This window comes from Procambarus clarkii, chromosome 82 (genome assembly GCF_040958095.1).
Source record: "Procambarus clarkii isolate CNS0578487 chromosome 82, FALCON_Pclarkii_2.0, whole genome shotgun sequence".
In the NCBI taxonomy this organism is placed as follows: Eukaryota; Metazoa; Arthropoda; class Malacostraca; order Decapoda; family Cambaridae; genus Procambarus; species Procambarus clarkii.
This window is the reverse complement of record NC_091231.1, coordinates 19,654,448-19,659,323: the sequence shown is the minus strand read 5'-3', so window position 1 is coordinate 19,659,323 and position 4,876 is coordinate 19,654,448.

Sequence of the window (4,876 nt, the reverse complement as noted above, 5' to 3'; positions counted from 1 at the left end):
ATAGCTTCGGCTATCACTTCCTTATGTCCGGTCGTGATGGTCAAGCGGATTAAGGCGTCCCTGTACATACCAGTTGCGTTGCTCCTCGCAGTATGGGTTCGAGTCACTTCTGGGGTGTGTGTTTTCAGTTGTATATAGTCCTGGGGACCATTCAGGCTTGTTTGCATTTGTATTCCTCACGTGTGCCCCAAAGAATGAGGTGATTTGATAAAATGCTATGCCCAAAATTACCATCCGAGTGCCGGCGGAGAAGTGGTTCAAATAGCTTCGGCTATCACTTCCTTATGTCCGGTCGTGATGGTCAAGCGGATTAAGGCGTCCCTGTACATACCAGTTGCGTTGCTCCTGGCAGTATGGGTTCGAGTCACTTCTGGGGTGTGAGTTTTCAGTTGTATATAGTCCTGGGGACCATTCAGGCTTGTTTGCATTTGTGTTCCTCACGTGTGCCCCAAAGAATTAGGTGATTTGATAAAATGCTATGCCCAAGATTACCATCCGAGTGCCGGCGGGGAAGTGATTCAAATTGCTTTGGCTATCACTTCCTTATGTCCGGTCGTGATGGTCAAGCGGATTTAGGCGTCCCTGTATATACCAATTGCGTTGCTCCTGGCAGTATGGGTTTGAGTCACTTCTGGGGTGTGAGTTTTCAGTTGTATATAGTCCTGGGGACCATTCAGGCTTGTTTGCATTTGTGTTCCTCACGTTTGCCCCAAAGAATGAGGTGATTTGATAAAATGCTATGCCCAAGATTACCATCCGAGTGCCGGCGAGGAAGTGGTTCAAATAGCTTCGGCTATCACTTCCTTATGTCTGGTCGTGATGGTCAAGCGGATTAAGGCGTCCCTGTACATACCAGTTGCGTTGCTCCTGGCAGTATGGGTTCGAGTCACTTCTGGGGTGTGAGTTTTCAGTTGTATATAGTCCTGGGGACCATTCAGGCTTGTTTGCATTTGTGTTCCTCACGTGTGCCCCAAAGAATGAGGTGATTTGATAAAATGCTATGCCCAAGATTACCATCCGAGTGCCGGCTGGGAAGTGGTTCAAATAGCTTCGGCTATCACTTCCTTATGTCCGGTCGTGATGGTCAAGCCGATTATGGCGTCTCTGTACATACCAGTTGCCTTGCTCCTGGCAGTATGGGTTCGAGTCACTTCTGGGATGTGAGTTTACAGTTGTATATAGTCCTGGGGACCATTCAGGCTTGTTTGCATTTGTGTTCCTCACGTGTGCCCCAAAGAATGAGGTGATTTGATAAAATGCTATCCCCAAGATTACCATCCGAGTGCCGGCGGGGAAGTGGTTCAAATAGCTTCGGCTATCACTTCCTTATGTCCGGTCGTGATGGTCAAGCGGATTAAGGCGTCCCTGTACATACCAGTTGCGTTGCTCCTGGCAGTATGGGTTCGAGTCACTTCTGGGGTGTGAGTTTTCAGTTGTATATAGTCCTGGGGACCATTCAGGCTTGTTTGCATTTGTGTTCCTCACGTGTGCCCCAAAGAATGAGGTGATTTGATAAAATGCTATGCCCAAGATTACCATCCGAGTGCCGGTGGGGAAGTGGTTTAAATAGCTTCGGCTATCACTTCCTTATGTCCGGTCGTGATGGTCAAGCGGATTAAGGCGTCCCTGTACATACCAGTTGCGTTGCTCCTCGCAATATGGGTTCGAGTCACTTCTGGGGTGTGTGTTTTCAGTTGTATATAGTCCTGGGGACCATTCAGGCTTGTTTGCATTTGTGTTCCTCACGTGTGCCCCAAAGAATGAGGTGATTTGATAAAATGCTATGCCCAAAATTACCATCCGAGTGCCGGCGGAGAAGTGGTTCAAATAGCTTCGGCTATCACTTCCTTATGTCCGGTCGTGATGGTCAAGCGGATTAAGGCGTCCCTGTACATACCAGTTGCGTTGCTCCTGGCAGTATGGGTTCGAGTCACTTCTGGGGTGTGAGTTTTCAGTTGTATATAGTCCTGGCGACCATTCAGGCTTGTTTGCATTTGTGTTCCTCACGTGTGCCCCAAAGAATGAGGTGATTTGATAAAATGCTATGCCCAAGATTACCATCCGAGTGCCGGCGGGGAATTGGTTCAAATAGCTTCGGCTATCACTTCCTTATGTCCGGTCGTGATGGTCAAGCGGATGAAGGCGTCCCTGTACATACCAGTTGCGTTGCTCCTGGCAGTATGGGTTCGAATCACTTCTGGGGTGAGAGTTTTCAGTTGTATATAGTCCTGGGGGCCATTCAGGCTTGTTTGCATTTGTATTCCTCACGTGTGCCCCAAAGAATGAGGTGATTTGTTAAAATGCTATGCCCAAGATTACCATCCGAGTGCCGGCTGGGAAATGGTTCAAATAGCTTCGGCTATCACTTCCATATGTCCGGTCGTGATGGTCAAGCCGATTAAGGCGTCTCTGTACATACCAGTTGTCTTGCTCCTGGCAGTATGGGTTCGAGTCACTTCTGGGATGTGAGTTTTCAGTTGTATATAGTCCTGGGGACCATTCAGGCTTGTTTGCATTTGTGTTCCTCACGTGTGCCCCAAAGAATGAGGTGATTTGATAAAATGCTATGCCCAAGATTACCATCCGAGTGCCGGTGGGGAAGTGGTTTAAATAGCTTCGGCTATCACTTCCTTATGTCCGGTCGTGATGGTCAAGCGGATTAAGGCGTCCCTGTACATACCAGTTGCGTTGCTCCTCGCAGTATGGGTTCGAGTCACTTCTGGGGTGTGTGTTTTCAGTTGTATATAGTCCTGGGGACCATTCAGGCTTGTTTGCATTTGTGTTCCTCACGTGTGCCCCAAAGAATGAGGTGATTTGATAAAATGCTATGCCCAAAATTACCATCCGAGTGCCGGCGGAGAAGTGGTTCAAATAGCTTCGGCTATCACTTCCTTATGTCCGGTCGTGATGGTCAAGCGGATTAAGGCGTCCCTGTACATACCAGTTGCGTTGCTCCTGGCAGTATGGGTTCGAGTCACTTCTGGGGTGTGAGTTTTCAGTTGTATATAGTCCTGGGGACCATTCAGGCTTGTTTGCATTTGTGTTCCTCACGTGTGCCCCAAAGAATGAGGTGATTTGATAAAATGCAATGCCCAAGATTACCATCCGAGTGCCGGCGGGGAATTGGTTCAAATAGCTTCGGCTATCACTTCCTTATGTCCGGTCGTGATGGTCAAGCGGATGAAGGCGTCCCTGTACATACCAGTTGCGTTGCTCCTGGCAGTATGGCTTTGAGTCACTTCTGGGGTGGGAGTTTTCAGATGTATATAGTCCTGGGGACCATTCAGGCTTGTTTGCATTTGTGTTCCTCACGTGTGCCCCAAAGAATGAGGTGATTTGATATAATGCTATGCCCAAGATTACCATCCGAGTGCCGGCGGGGAAGTGGTTCAAATAGCTTCGGCTATCACTTCCTAATGTCCGGTCGTGATGGTCAAGCGGATTAAGGCGTCCCTGTACATACCAGTTGCGTTGCTCCTGGCAGTATGGGTTCGAGTCACTTCTGGGGTGTGAGTTTTCAGTTGTATATAGTCCTGGGGGCCATTCAGGCTTGTTTGCATTTGTGTTCCTCACGTGTGCCCCAAAGAATGAGGTGATTTGATAAAATGCTATGCCCAAGATTACCATCCGAGTGCCGGCGGGGGAAGTGGTTCAAATAGCTTCGGCTATCACTTCCTTATGTCCGGTCGTGATGGTCAAGCGGATTAAGGAGTCCCTGTACATACCAGTTGCGTTGCTCCTGGCAATATGGGTTCGAGTCACTTCTGAGGTGTGAGTTTTCAGTTGTATATAGGCCTGGGGACCATTCAGGCTTGTTTGCATTTGTGTTCCTCACGTGTGCCCCAAAGAATGAGGTGATTTGATAAAATGCTATGCCCAAGATTACCATCCGAGTGCCGGTGTGGAAGTGGTTTAAATAGCTTCGGCTATCACTTCCTTATGTCCGGTCGTGATGGTCAAGCGGATTAAGGCGTCCCTGTACATACCAGTTGCGTTGCTCCTCGCAGTATGGGTTCGAGTCACTTCTGGGGTGTGTGTTTTCAGTTGTATATAGTCCTGGGGACCATTCAGGCTTGTTTGCATTTGTATTCCTCACGTGTGCCCCAAAGAATGAGGTGATTTGATAAAATGCTATGCCCAAAATTACCATCCGAGTGCCGGCGGAGAAGTGGTTCAAATAGCTTCGGCTATCACTTCCTTATGTCCGGTCGTGATGGTCAAGCGGATTAAGGCGTCCCTGTACATACCAGTTGCGTTGCTCCTGGCAGTATGGGTTCGAGTCACTTCTGGGGTGTGAGTTTTCAGTTGTATATAGTCCTGGGGGCCATTCAGGCTTGTTTGCATTTGTATTCCTCACGTGTGCCCCAAAGAATGAGGTGATTTGTTAAAATGCTATGCCCAAGATTACCATCCGAGTGCCGGCTGGGAAATGGTTCAAATAGCTTCGGCTATCACTTCCATATGTCCGGTCGTGATGGTCAAGCCGATTAAGGCGTCTCTGTACATACCAGTTGTCTTGCTCCTGGCAGTATGGGTTCGAGTCACTTCTGGGATGTGAGTTTTCAGTTGTATATAGTCCTGGGGACCATTCAGGCTTGTTTGCATTTGTGTTCCTCACGTGTGCCCCAAAGAATGAGGTGATTTGATAAAATGCTATGCCCAAGATTACCATCCGAGTGCCGGTGGGGAAGTGGTTTAAATAGCTTCGGCTATCACTTCCTTATGTCCGGTCGTGATGGTCAAGCGGATTAAGGCGTCCCTGTACATACCAGTTGCGTTGCTCCTCGCAGTATGGGTTCGAGTCACTTCTGGGGTGTGTGTTTTCAGTTGTATATAGTCCTGGGGACCATTCAGGCTTGTTTGCATTTGTGTTCCT